The sequence below is a fragment of the Phacochoerus africanus genome, chromosome 2 (genome assembly GCF_016906955.1).
Source record: "Phacochoerus africanus isolate WHEZ1 chromosome 2, ROS_Pafr_v1, whole genome shotgun sequence".
Taxonomy (NCBI): Eukaryota; Metazoa; Chordata; class Mammalia; order Artiodactyla; family Suidae; genus Phacochoerus; species Phacochoerus africanus.
In genome coordinates this window covers 74,549,324-74,563,749 of record NC_062545.1, presented here as the reverse complement: position 1 = coordinate 74,563,749, position 14,426 = coordinate 74,549,324, and positions in this window count along the sequence as shown.

The following is a 14,426-nucleotide window of genomic DNA, read 5'->3' as shown; positions in this document are numbered from 1 at the left end:
CAACCAGGGGCCAATCCTGGAGCTGGGGTGGGATCAGTCTCACACAGCACTCCTGGCTGCCGCAGAGTGAGGTGGCAAAGAAAAATGGGACCAAAGAAAACAGGACCCTGAATTTTGATCAAAGAAAGGAATAGATGCCAGGGAGGTGGCCCACACAAGTGACCACATCATTGTGTGGTCTCCAAAGGTTTTTTATCATATACCTCAATCAATAAACATGATGAGTATTTTTCTACTACTAATGTAGCAATATATGTGTACACTATAAAACCAATTTTTTTTTCTTTTTTGCCACTTTCTTCGGCCACTTCTGCCGCATATGGAGGTTCCCAGGCTAGGGGTCTAATCGGAGCTGTAGCCACTGGCCTACGCCAGAGCCACAGCAACGCAGGATCTGAGCCGCGTCTGCGACCTACACCACAGCTCACAGCAACGCCGGATTCTTAACCCACTGAGCAAAAGCAAGGCCAGGGATCAAACCCATAACCTCATGGTTCCTAGTCAGATTCATTAACCACTGAGCTACAACAGGAAATCCCTAAAATATTTTTTATTTAATTAACTAAATTTGTTTATGGCTGCACCTGCAGCATATGGAAGTTCCCGGGCCAGGGACTGAATCCAAGCCACAGCTGTGACCTACTGCAGCAAAGATGGATCCTTTAACCCACTGCACTAGGACAGGGATTGAACCCAAGCCTCCACAGCAACCTGAGCTGCTGCAGTCCGATTCTTAAGCCACTGCACCACAGTGGGAATTCCACAAAAATATATTTTAAAGGCTGAAATGATAGACAAATTATAAAAAAGTTTTATGTTATTTTGTTTAGTAACAAAGTTGAAAAATCCTTTTTTGCTGTCGAGATTGTGATTGGAAATGCTTTATTCTCTTTTTAAAATCTTAGCTTAATCTTATTTTATTTATTTATTTATTGCTTTTAAGGTCACACCCGTGGCATATGGAAGTTCCCAGGCTAGGGGTCGAATCAGAGCTGCAGCTGCTGGCCTACACTACAGCCACAGCAACGCTGGATCTCAGCCGAGTCTGTGACCTACACCACAGCTCATGGCAACGTCAGATCCTTAACCCACCGAGCAAGGCCAGGGATCGAACCCACCTCCTCATGGATCCTAGTTGGGTTTGTTAACTGCTGAACCACAAAAGGAACTCATTAGCTTAATCTTTATGACTCAAAGGCCTAGTGTTAAGTTTATGTCTACACTTAGTTTTAATGGCTGTTATAGCAGAACAAGATACTGATATGTAGATTCAAATTGGGAAAATTATATTAACAACTGCACTGCCTAATTCCTGATACTAGTTTTTCTCTTCTATCCACAATTTATACAAAGTTTTTTTCCCATCTCCTTGACACCAAAAAGTATTTTATTTTTCGAATCAAATGAACCCTTAATAGGGAAGATCATAAAATTTTGTTTTTCAAGTGTGCAAATGTTGGAATTTCTATAAATGACATCATTTTGGGCCACAAACCACATCTTAATGCAATATTCCCAGGCATGTTCAAAGTGATCTCTTTATAGCAGCAGTTAGAGCTGTTGTAAGGCTGCATCATTCTTTCAAAGTACTGATGTTAAAAATACTCATTAGTAGCATGCTACTAAACTGCATATCACAGGAAAGATCGGCAAATTTAGAACAGTTAAAGCTTTTCTTTTGTTTGTTTGTCGAAGAAAAATGCCTAATTCATCTCCAAGTCCAAAAATTCTTTTAAGCACTTTGCCACGATCAATCCAAAACTATGTGGTGCAAGAGATTTTCATGGCCACGCCTGTCTTCCAATTTCATTTGCAAAATACTGTAAAGATCCTCTTATTGAAAGGTCTTGTCTTTAGAAAGTAGCCATGTCAATGACAACCTGTAACAACCTGTAACTAACAAAAGGGATTCATTGCTAGTGAATGGAGGAGTAAGGGCGCCATCATCAGGCCTCAGCATTGTGGCCGCCACCTGGTCCTGAGGACCAGTCACGTGACTCCGACTGTCTGCCACTGGACCTAGAGAGGTGCTCAGGGAAAGCCAGATGGCTAAAATGAGTAAAATAGGAGTTCCCGTCGTGGCGCAGTGGTTAACGAATCCGACTAGGAACCATGAGGTTGCGGGTTCGGTCCCTGCCCTTGCTCAGTGGGTAAAGGATCCGGCGTTGCCGTGAGCTGTGGTGTAGGTCGCAGACGCAGCTCGGATCCCGCGTTGCTGTGGCTCTGGCATAGGCCGGCGGCTACAGCTCCGATTCAACCCCTAGCCTGGGAACCTCCATATGCTGCGGGAGTGGCCCAAGAAATAGCAGCAGCAACAACAACAACAACAAAAAAGACAAAAAGACAAAAAAAATGAGTAAAATAATGTTTATTTCTAAGTTTTAGTTTAGTTCTAAATTTTAAATAAACAACACAAAAAATAGAATTTTTTATGCTTTCTTCCTGCATCCCAGGGCTTCTCATGTGCTCCTCTGGTGTGCATGCTCCCACGTTTGGAGACCACTGCCCCTTGGTAGTTCTTTCAGGATGCTAGCCTTGCCTGCCCCGCCCTACCATTTCTAAGCTTTTTAGGAACAGGGGCTGAGCCTGGTCCTTCCCATCCCTCCCAAGAACCCAGCACAGGGGAGAGCAAAGCTCAGCAGTTCCATGACACTGGATTAAGGGATACTGAATTTTGTTGGCCAGGAGCCCTGGGATGTGCAGATGCCTGTGCAGACCCAGCTGCAGTAGGGCTCAGAGATGAATAAAGCCCAGACCCTATTCTTGAGCCTGCCACCCGTACTGGGGTGTGGCGGGTGTAAATATGGGATGGCATACACCCCAGGCGAATATGAAGTAGGAGCTGCTGGAGATATGCAAGAAAGGGTATGGGAGAATGTAATAAAAGACTTTTGGTTTGCGTTCATTCTCCCTAGAAGGTTGAAGAAAGGCTTCCTAGAGAGGCAGCATTCTGTTCAGTGGTATAGATTTTTGTACCACTGAAACAAGGGGAACAGATAGAGAGAAGAGGATGAAGTGCCCTTTAGGAGATGTCATCAAGGAGGAGGGCTTGTTGGGAGAAAGCATAGATGGACATGTCACTCACAAGGACAAACTAAAAAATTCCACAGGTAGTGGGCTAGGACATTGTGGTAGCATTCTGTCAGAATTCCAGATATACTGGGGTTTTAATAAAAAGGTTTACATCCATTCATGATGAAAATTCTCACCAAACTGAACATTGAGGGAAAATATTTCAACACAATAAAAGCTATTTATGACAAACCCATAGCCAACACAATACTCAACAGTAAAAAGCTGAAAGCCTTCTCACTAAAATCTGGAACAAAACAAGGATACCTGGTCCCACCACTTCTATTCAAACATAGTATTGGAAGTCCAAGCCACAGCCATCAGACAAGAAAAAAGAAATAAAAGGTATCCACATTGGAAGGGAAGAGGTTAAATTGTAATTATATGCAGATGACATGATACCATATATAGAAAACCATAAGGATTCCACATAAAACCTATTAGAACTAATCAACAAATTCAGCAAGGTAGTGGGATACAAGATTAACATACAGAAGTCTCTTACATTTCTTTACACTAACAGTGAAATATCAGAAAGAGAAAATAAAAATCAATCCTTTTAAAAAGTATGTCCCCCCAAAAAATAATATTCCTGGGAATAAATCTGACCAAGGAGGTGAAAGACTTATATGCTGAGAGGTATAAAACACTGATAAAGGAAACTGAATATGATTCAAAGAAATGGAAAGATGCAAACTATGTCTAGTCACTTATGATAGTGCATGATAATGTAAGAAAATAGAATGTATATACGTACGTGTAACTGTGTCATCATACTGTACACTAGAAAAAAAATTGTATTGGGGTAATAATTTAAAAAAGAAAAGAAAGAAATGGAAAGATATCCCATGCTCCTAGGTTGAAAGAATTAATGTTAAGTGGCCATATTACCTAAAGCAATCTATAGATTTAATCTGATCTCTATAAAATTATCCATGACATTTTTCACACAATTAGAGCAAATGGTACTAAAATTTATGTGGAATCATAAAAGACTTAGAATTGCCGTGGAGTTCCTGTTGTGGCACAGTGGAAACTAATCTGACTAATACCCATGAGGATGCGGGTTCCATCCCTGACCGCACTAGGTGGGTTGGGGATCGGGCATTGCTATGAGCTGTGGTGTAGGTTGCAGACATGGCTCAGATCTCAGTGTTGCTGTGGCAGTGTTTATGGTGTAGACCAACAGCTGCTGTAGCTCCAATTCGACCCCTAGCCTGGGAACTTCCATATGCTGCAGGTGTGGCCCTAAAAAGCAAAATAATAATAATAACATAAAAAATAATTTTAAAAAAGATCTAGAATTGCCAAAGAAATGCTGAGGAAAAAGTACAAAGCTGGAGGCATGACTCTCCAGACTTCAGACAATACTACAAAGCTACAATAATCAAAATAGTGTTGCATCGACACAAAAATAGACTATGGATCAATGGAAGAGAATAGAGACACCAGAAACAAGCATACACATCTACGGTCAACTCATCTTTGACAAAGGAGGCCAAAATATACAACAGAGAAAAGTCTCTTCAGCAAGAGGTGTTGGGAAAGCTGGACAGCCACATGTAAATCAATGAAGTTAGAACACACCCTGATACCATATACACACAAAACTCTCAAAATAGCTTAAAGACTCAAGAATAAGACCTGACACCATAAAACTCCTAGAAGAGAACATAGGCAAAATATTCTCTGACATGAATCACAGCAATACTTTCTTAGTTCAGTCTCCCAAGGCAAAAGAAAAAAAAGTAAAAATAAGCAAATGGAACTTAATCAAACTTACAAGCTTTTGCATGGCAAAAGAAACTATCAACAAGGCAAAAAGACAGCCTACAGACTGGGAGAAAATATTTGCAAATGATGCAACTGATAAGGGCTTAATTTCCAAAATATACAAATAGCTCATACAACTCAATATCAAAAACCCCTAAACAACCCAATCAAAAAATGGGCAGAAAATCTTAAGAGACATCTCTCCAAAGACATACAGGTGGCCAACAAGCCTGTGAAAAGATGTTCGACATCACTAATTATTGGAGAAATGTAAATCAAAACTACAGTGAGGTACCAGTCAGAATGGCCATCATCAAAAGTCTACAAACAATAAATGCAGAGAGGGTGTGGAGAAAAGGGAACCCTTCTATACTGTTAGTAGGAATGTAAACTGGTGCAGCCACTATGGAAAAGAGTATGGAGGTCCCTTTAAAAATTAAAAATAGAGTTACCATACGATCTAGTAATCCTACTTCTGGGTATATATCCGGAAAAGATGAAAACACTAATTTAAAAAGATACAGGCACCCCAATGTTCATAGCAACTCTGTTTACAATAACCAAGACATGGGAGCACCTTAAATGCCCATTGGCAGACAATTGGTCTACAGACACAACTGAATATTACTCAGCCATAAAAAGAATGAAATATTGCCATTTGCAGCAATGTGGATGGACCTAGAGATTATCATACTAAATGGAGTAAACCAGATAAAGACAAATATCACATGACATTACCTGTATGTGGAATCTAAAAAAAAAAAATGTTGCAAATGAACTTATTTACAAAACAGAAATAGACTCAGACATAGAAAACAAACTTATGGTTACCAAAGGGGAAGGGGCAAGGGAGAGATACATGACAAATTTGGGATTAACAGATACACCCTACTGTATATAAAATACATAAACCACAAGGACAGACTGAATAGCTCAAGAAACTGTGTTCAATATCTTGGAATAACCTTTAATGGAAAAGAATCTGGAAAATAATGTATAATAATGTTTCCAGTTATATGTTCAGTCATATGTTTATATATCACTGAAACACTTTGCTGTACACCTGAAACTAACACAGCATTGTAAATTAACTCTATTTTACTTTTTAAAAACCCACTTTTTTTTGCCTAATGGGTAAAAAGGTCATTATATGTGGCTTCATAGATAATTATTCCTATTCCTCCTACACCACTAATATGGTCCTCCCTTATTACGGTTTTTGGGAGTAGCTTCCCTCTACCTGTAATGCCCTCCCCAGAGGGTAACACAGCTGGTCCCCATGTTATTCAGGGTTCTTTCTATTCAGATGATACCTCCTCAAAGGGCTTCTCTGACTTCCTCACTGAGAGGAGCCCAGGTACTCTCAATCATCTAACCCTTCTTTTTTGTCTCAGCACTAAACACCCTGATGTTTTCTTGTTTATTTTTATGTTGATTTGTTCACTATCATCCCCTCCCCTCTCCCTCTTCCCTCCACACACAAATAGAAGAGTCAGGGCTGCTGTGATCACCGACCACAAGTACTGAGTGAAAGACTTCACCCAGGTCCTCTTAAAATACTTGTTATAGGGAGTTCCCTTGTGGTGCAGCAGGTTAAAGATCTAGCATTGTCACTACAGTAGCTGGGGTTAGTCCCTGGCCTGGGAACTTCCACATGCTACAGATATGGCCAAACAACAAACAAACAAGCAAACTTGTTATGAGGTCAGTTTGATGAAATGGTCCAATTTGAGATTATCCCAAATCCACTATGTGAAAAAAGAAAGGTGGAGGTGGGGAGAGAGAGAGAGACAGAGAGGGAGGAAATTGCTCCAGTGAAATTTGATGTATGAGATTACCAGGCAGCTTTAGTTTAATGCCTATTTATATCTAACTAATTTCATTTTCTATTTACTTTTATTAAACAATCTTCCTGTGTTTTATGCACCTCTCAAAGATGACTTATAGGAAAAACATGGTAGAATTAATAAATACATTAAAATATTTTGCTTATGTAACTTTTGAGTATGTGGTTTCTCCACAAATTTCTTTAGGAATGTTAAAGATATGAAGTCTTTGTTTCTCAAGCTTAGTTCATCACAGTTTCTCTGAAAGTACTTTTTTTTTTTAATTTATTTTATTTTGTTTTTTTCTAGGGCTGTACCCATGGCATATGGAGGTTCCCAGGCTAGGGGTCGAATCAGAGCTGTAGCCGCCGGCCTATGCCAGAGCCACGGCAACGCGGGATCTGAGCCACGTCTGCAACCTACACCACAGTTCTTGGCAACGCCTGAGCATAACCCACTGATCGAGGCCTGGGATGGAACCTGCAACCGCATGGTTCCTAGTTGGATTCGTTAACCGCTAAGCAATGAGGGGGACTCCTGAGAGCACTTCTTTAAAATACGACTTTCTAGGCTTCTTCATGGAAGATTCACTAAGTTTGGGGTGGGGTCCAATAGTCTGTACCCGGCTTCCCAGTTGATTCTGCTGGTTCAGTAGGTTTGGGGACCAATATGTAAATTATCTTCTAGCATCATCCAGCAAAAAATATCAATGGTTCATTCTACTGCTGCAAAGCTCATCACTGTGAGAAAAATACTTTAAAGAAATGTAAGATTTTACTTACCATTTGCTGATAATAACGTTCACACTAAGCCAGACTCTCCCTGAACATGCCTAACACCTTGAGGGCCTCAGGGGTGGCTGAGGCCTTTGGCCTCCCTGGAGCAGGTCAGCACAGGTCCTCAGTCTCTTCTGCACCTTCAGCCTCTCCAGAAGCGGCGCCCGGGCTGAGGACAGCCTGAACTTGTGAGCTTCCAGAGAGCAGACAGGCACTCTGAGCCCCCCTTCCCTTCCTGCAAGAGGTCGCTGCACACAGTCGCGGAGTGACCACGTGGGGTCCGCGGGCCATGCAAGAATCCATGCAAAGGCCTTAAAGGTCTGCGTGCAGAAGTTGGCCTTGTTTCCAGTACCTTGAGGAGAGGTTTCTGAGCATTTGTCCTAGGTTCTTGGTGGAACCCACAACTCAGAGAATGAGGCCATTTCTTCACATAATCACGTTGCCAGCGGGCTCCTGCGCAATCCCACCCACAGGGGAAGGTTTGCACTAGGGCGGGACTCAAGCCCCCCTCGCGCTACTGCAGAAGAAGCGCAAAAGCAAACACCAGCCTGAGGGTGAGAACCAAGCTGCCCCAGTCAGGGTGGGGGGCAGGAGTCCAGGGGTGGCAGCAGCCACCATCTGGGCCTCTGAGTTCTTGGGCAGCCTCTCAGGTCGCCTCTTTCATCCTTCAGAGAGAGCTAAAGTGCCAGTCTGAAAAATGGGAAGGAATGGGCAGCCCGTGAACCAGCGAGTCTCTTAGGAAGGGCATCATGGATGACAATTATCGTCCGACGGATGCTGGTTGTGCCACGTGCTCGTCCCCATCACACCTGAGAGGGTGTGCCCTTAACCCCAGGTCTGTCTGACTCCAAACAGCAAGGTCGTCCTCCTGATGTGTGAGAAAACCAAGGCTCACAGACACTGGGCTTGGCCCCGCCACGGAGCTGTGAACCCAGACAGTGTCTTCTGGTCCCAGCGGGACCCATCCTACCCCGTGGAGCTTGGCGAGAGGGCGGAGGGAGGCAGAAAGCAGGCGCTGTGCTCCGCAGGGGATGACCAGGCAGAAGCCAGCTTTCAACGCAGGTAGAGCACTGGGTGCAGACACCTTGCCCCAGCCCTGCAGCAAACGCCAGGTGACAGTTTCTGGCCTTGAGGCCGAGCTGAAAGGGTTGAAACTCAGTGGCACAATCTGGAGCAGCTCAGAGCCTTGGAGGAGAAAGCTCTTTCTGAGGCAGGTGTCAAGCTGGTTTAGAGGCCACACAGGCTGCAGACCCAGTTCGGCCCCAAATGAGGAGCCTTGCCCTGAAATCCCCTAGGAGCTGTCGTACCAGTTCCAGCAGCAAGAAGGACCTGCTCTCAGCTGGCATCAGAAGGCCACCCTGGAGCCCTCCAACTGGTGGCCTGACAGCAGCTCTGGAGTCACTGTGCTGCCCCTCTCCTCCTCTCCAGCCTCTCCCAGCAGCTCCTTCTCCGCCTCCTCACAGCAGGGGTTCATTGCAGGAATCCCGACCAGGGTTTGCCCGCCCATACATGGTGTCTGTTTTGCCCCAAACTTATATTTTGAGGATTATTTTTGTGCTGTTAAATCTGATTATGTCTGTACCACAAATGTATAAACAATTATTTTTAATTCTACAGACTATGTTATGCTAATCAACAGAAATCAACTGATACTTCTTTAGAGATTGAATTTAATATTCTTCATGTTTCCCAATCTGGTTAAAAATGATAGGTTATTAGTACAAAACAAGGGGCACATTTTGATGATAGCAGCAGTTTTTATACTAGGCACCCTCAATTTGGGGTTCTAAAGATGAAACTGTTAAGACTGGGAGGACCAAATGACCATCCAGAAGAAAAACAGTCAAGTCATTCTACCTCCCTCTTCAGATTCCCAGTGCACTAAGCAAGTTCTCATGGTATTTATCACACTCTGCCCTGGGTATCGGCACTTTCTCTACACTCAGTTAATCTCCTGGACAGGAGGGAGGGGTCTTGTCACACTGCATTGTCTATGTGCTGTCCTCAAAAGGGCAGGAGCCCCTCATGGCTTGGGAGTTTGTTTCAGTCACCTCTGTGTGCCCGGCCCCTGGCACAGTGTAGAAAACAAGTGAATGTTGAATGAATGAATGATTAATGAAGATCTGTACACAATTTTAACACCTTTATTAAGATATAATTCACATACCATAAAATCCTACCCAAGTGTACAGGTCAGCAGTTTTTAGTATAGTCTCAGAATTGTGCAATCCTGATCACAATCTAATTTCAGACCCCCTGAAGTTACCCCTAGGAAAAAACCCTGTATGTGTCAGCAAATCTTCCTCATTCCTGCCACCACCTCTAGGCCCTACTTTCTGTTTCTATGGATTTGCCCACTCTGGACATTTCACAGACAAGGAATCATGCAACATGTGGCCTTTGTGACTGCCTTCTTTCGTTTAGCATAATGTGCTCCAGGTACATCCGCGTCGTAGCGTGGATCGGTGCTTCATTTTTAAAATGCTGAATAATAACTCATTGTGTGGATATGGCACATTATGTGTATCAGTTCATCAGTTGGTGGATGTTTGTGTTATTTCACTTTTGGGGCTAATTTGGACAATGCTGTCTATGAACATTTATGTACAAGTTTTTGTGGAGACATATTTTCCATTTCAATTGGGTATATACCTAGGAGTGGAATTGCTGGATGATATAGTAACTTTAAATGTTTAACATTTTGTGGAACTGCGAAGCAGTTTTCCAAAGATGCACCATTTTCCATTTTTGCCAGTAATGCAGGAGGATTCCAGTATCTCTACATCCTTGTTGACACTTGTTTTTAGCTGTCTCTTTGATTCTAGCCGTCCTAGGGGTGGGAAGTGGTAGTTCACTGTGGTTTTAATGTGCATTTCTCTAATGAGTTATTGAACATTTTTGCTCAGTACATGAAACATTTTTCATATATTTAATCAAATTATAAATATCAGAGCTCCACAGAAAAAAACCTTATGCATGAGGCCCAAAGAGTAATGGCAAGTGACTTGTCCAAAGTTATGCAGAGCAGAGAAGTACAGGGTCTCGCACTCCTAACCAGTGCCCTGTTCTTGTCCCGCCAGCCCTCTGTCAGTTGCCTCTGGATCCTTACTTCATCTGATGAGCAAAGTGTCTAGATTCCTTGTGAGTCAGGATAAGCATGTGCTCTAGCGCAGCTTGGTTTTTGTTTGTTTGTTTATTTGTTTTGTCTTTTCTAGGGCCGCACCCATGGCATATGGAGGTTCCCAGGCTAGGGGTCCAATCAGAGCTGTAGCTGCCAGTCTATGCCAGAGCCACAGCAATGCAGGATCCAAGCCGCGTCTATGATCCTCACCACAGCTCATGGCAACGCCGGATCCTCAACCCACTGAGCAAGGCCAGGGATCAAACCCACAACCTCATGTTCCTAGTCGGATTCGTTAACCACTGAGCCATGATGGGAACTCCTAGTGCTGCTTGTTTTTATGCTCTACCTTTTCCTCTTTGGTGAGATTCATTTCATCTCTGAAAGTGGTTTTCTCTGGGCAAAGACTGTATACTTGAGCAGGTGATTTTTCTTTTTTTTTCTTTTTCTTTTTTTTTTGCTCTTTAGGCCCGCACTGGCAGGACATAAAGGTTCCCAGGCTAGGGGTCGAATCAGAGCTGTAGCTGCTGGCCTACACCACAGCCGCAGCAACACTGGATCCGAACCGCATCTTCCACCTATACCACAGCTCATGGTGATGCTGGATCCTTAACCCACTGAGCAAGGCCAGGGATCGAACCCGAAACCTCATGGTTCCTAGTCAGATTTGTTTCCACTGCCCCATAACAGAAACTCCAGATGATTTTTATAACTTGCAGCTACTTAGAGTTTTAAAACTGGCTGACCTCCAAGCACTACATAAATTGAAGCAGCTTTCTTGGCCACCTGATTGTGAGCAAGAATGAGTTTAAGGTAATAGGATAAATTTAAACCTGTCTATATAATAGTTTCCCGGTGACCAAGAACACAAAAACAAAGCAAGTAAGCATTTGAAACTAAGAAAGGCAGTCGGGGAGTTCCCCTTGTGGCTCAGTGGGTGAAGAACCTGATGTAGCGTACGTAATGAAGTGGGTTTGATCCCTGGCCTCACTCGGTGGGTTAAGGATCCAGCGTTGCTGCAAGTGTGGTGTAGCTCACAGATGTGGCCCAGATCTGGCATTGCTGTTGGCTGTGGCTATGGCCAGGAGCTGCAGCTCTGATTTGAGCCCTAGCCCAGGAACTTACATATGCCACAAGTACGGCCCTAAAACGATTTTTTTAATTAAAAAAATAAATGTAGGGGGGCTGGTGGGGACAGTTAGAGCATATGCATGAATGTTGCGTCCTGGAGGATACAGAGACGTGCTGATACTGTCAGCCTTCCCAGGGTCACACCACATGTATTGGGAAATAAAGCTGAAGAGAGACGCCTTCCTTGGGTCAATCCTCAGGAAAGAGTCAGGTCCTGAGACACAGTCTAGATAGGCTACATTATGTTGCAATAGCAAATGCCACTAAAAATCTCCACTGCTTATCAGTATATAATTTTATTTCTTGCTCATGCAACATCCACCATGGGTTTCCATGGGTGGCTTACCGTTCCAGGCTACGTTCAACTTGGGTGTATCTGCCTGCACATAATATTTCCAGGTTTTTCGTGGCAAGAGAAGAGACATCTAGAAACTTAGAAACCAGCTTAGAAACTTTGCCTTGGAAGTGACACATGTCTTTGCCTAACTGCCAGAAGCCAGGGAGTATGACTGTCCTGTAAATTTGGAAGGAGAGGAGAACTGGGTATGGGCAAGCCAGGGCATTCTTTATGGACCTGGCTCTTCCCAGGGAAGCTCCTGGAACTCTCTTTGCGTCTATAAGAGCAGCCCTTTGTGGAAGGAGACAGAGAGGGAGTCTGGAATGTGGAGGTGGAGCAGAAACAAAGGGGATTTGCATAGTGAAGACAATCAAATGTTATTAGCCAACTCATCTAGATTCCAAGTATCTTCTGACTTTATTATCTGTATTCCCCCAAACATGAATGAAGTCTTTGTCTTAGCTCTGATTTGGAGAAACTCAACAAGTATGAGTCATCCTTGCCGGAGCCAGACTATGGAGAAGCTGCTTCCAGTCAGGAGAGTCTCATTCTTCTGTCAGTCTTGAGATTCTACTTTTATTTAGATTGGTGAGATTTCATTAAGAAACAGTATAATCAACACAGAACTTCTTCTATCAAAATAACCACTATTTTAAAAGTGTTTACATCATTATATCCCACATCTAGCAGAGTGCCTCACCATAAGAAGCTCTTAAACAGTATTCATTCAGTGAATTAAAGAATGAACAAGAGGAATGAGAAGCATCGGCTATCTACTGCACTCCCAAAGGCCAGCCTCGTTCTATAAAACTCCAGGCTATCCTCAGCCCTGAGGTGGATGATGAGGACTGGGGAGACTCCAGACCCGATCCAGTTACTCTAGAAGCACTCAGGACAGGCCCACAGCACTGGGAACATGTTTGTGCAAACTGCTCCTATCTTCCTATTGTCAGCTGTGCTGCTCATTCCAAATGCCAGCCAGCCACCAAGTCGTGTCTGGCACTATATGTATTTTACTCTACTTACTGTTTCTCAATCATGCATCAACACAATTCTAATGTCTATCCATTATTCTTCACTGGCCCTTGTCAATTAATAGAGCTTTGCAGCTGCATGAGTGCCTGAGACAGTAACATTTCATGAAGATATTGCAGGCTTGGAAAAATGGGTTGAGGTCAGTACCATTTTAGACGTAGTGAGTTTAAAGAACACTAAAGAGCAGTGGAAGTGCTGGAAAGGAGATTGGGGGAGTCAGGGATGGGAATACATATTGGGGGGTTATTGGCATCAGGTGATATTTGTAGCTGCAGAAATCAAGACTGTGAAGAAGATGATACACGTGAAAGTGCCTTGTATAATATTAGGTGTTTTTATAATTATCATTTTTAATGGGTCCAAGAAAGAACTCAGTGCATAAGAAAAGGAAAAGGAACCCTAAGTATTCAGAGAGAAGAATCACGAGAACTAGGAAGGAGTTATAAGGGTGAGGCTGGGGTGGCAAAGTGCTAAAAGCTTCAGGGCAGCAGGAGATAGAGAGAGAGATTGATTTCAATCCATTGACTGCCTTGAATAGGGTATTCAAATTCCCACCCCTACCCCAGTTTAGCCCCAACCCTTCCCCACACTCCAAACCCCCCTCCCATTCCAGTTCTCTACACCAGGGCTCCAAAGGGCCCAGTGCAATCTTTATCTCATTAGAAATAAACCCGACCTTGTCAAAGTGCGCTCTAGAGACTCTTTCAGTGAATCTCAAAGTCGACACTCTTTTTCATATTACTACTAAGACATTATTCACCTTTTTTATGCTCATTCTCTCATAAGTAAATATTTGACTTTTCTGGAAGCTACAATGCAATATCACAACAAATTGAATTGCATAAACAGATAAAAGAATCTAATCTACAGTCTATTAAGCCAGACATTTGCCAAAAAATTTAAAATAATGCCACTCTTCTCAGGAAATTGGTTTTGTTTTTTTTTTGGAACATATAGGTATTTTTCATCATGCTATTTATATAACATGTACTGAGTTTATTTTTTAAATGAATTAAATATTTAACAATTTCTAAATTTTAATTTCTAATACAGTTAAATACAAACACATACACACATACCCCATATAAATCAAACCTTTTTGGAGTCTTCCATAATTTGAAGAGTAGAAAGTGGTCCTGAGACATTTGATAACTGCTATCAAGTTCCTTACCTTCTTCAGGTCCCTAACTCCCCTTCTGTGACCACAAGGTGGGGTCATTTCCCTTTTTCCAGTGTCCCCTCCTCCACCCTAGCTCTTCTGCTGTGCTGACACCCCAGCTTTTCACACCTCCCCAGGGTCCCACTAGCACCCTTCTCTCCCACATCTGCACATACTTTTTCTTTTTTTTTTTTTT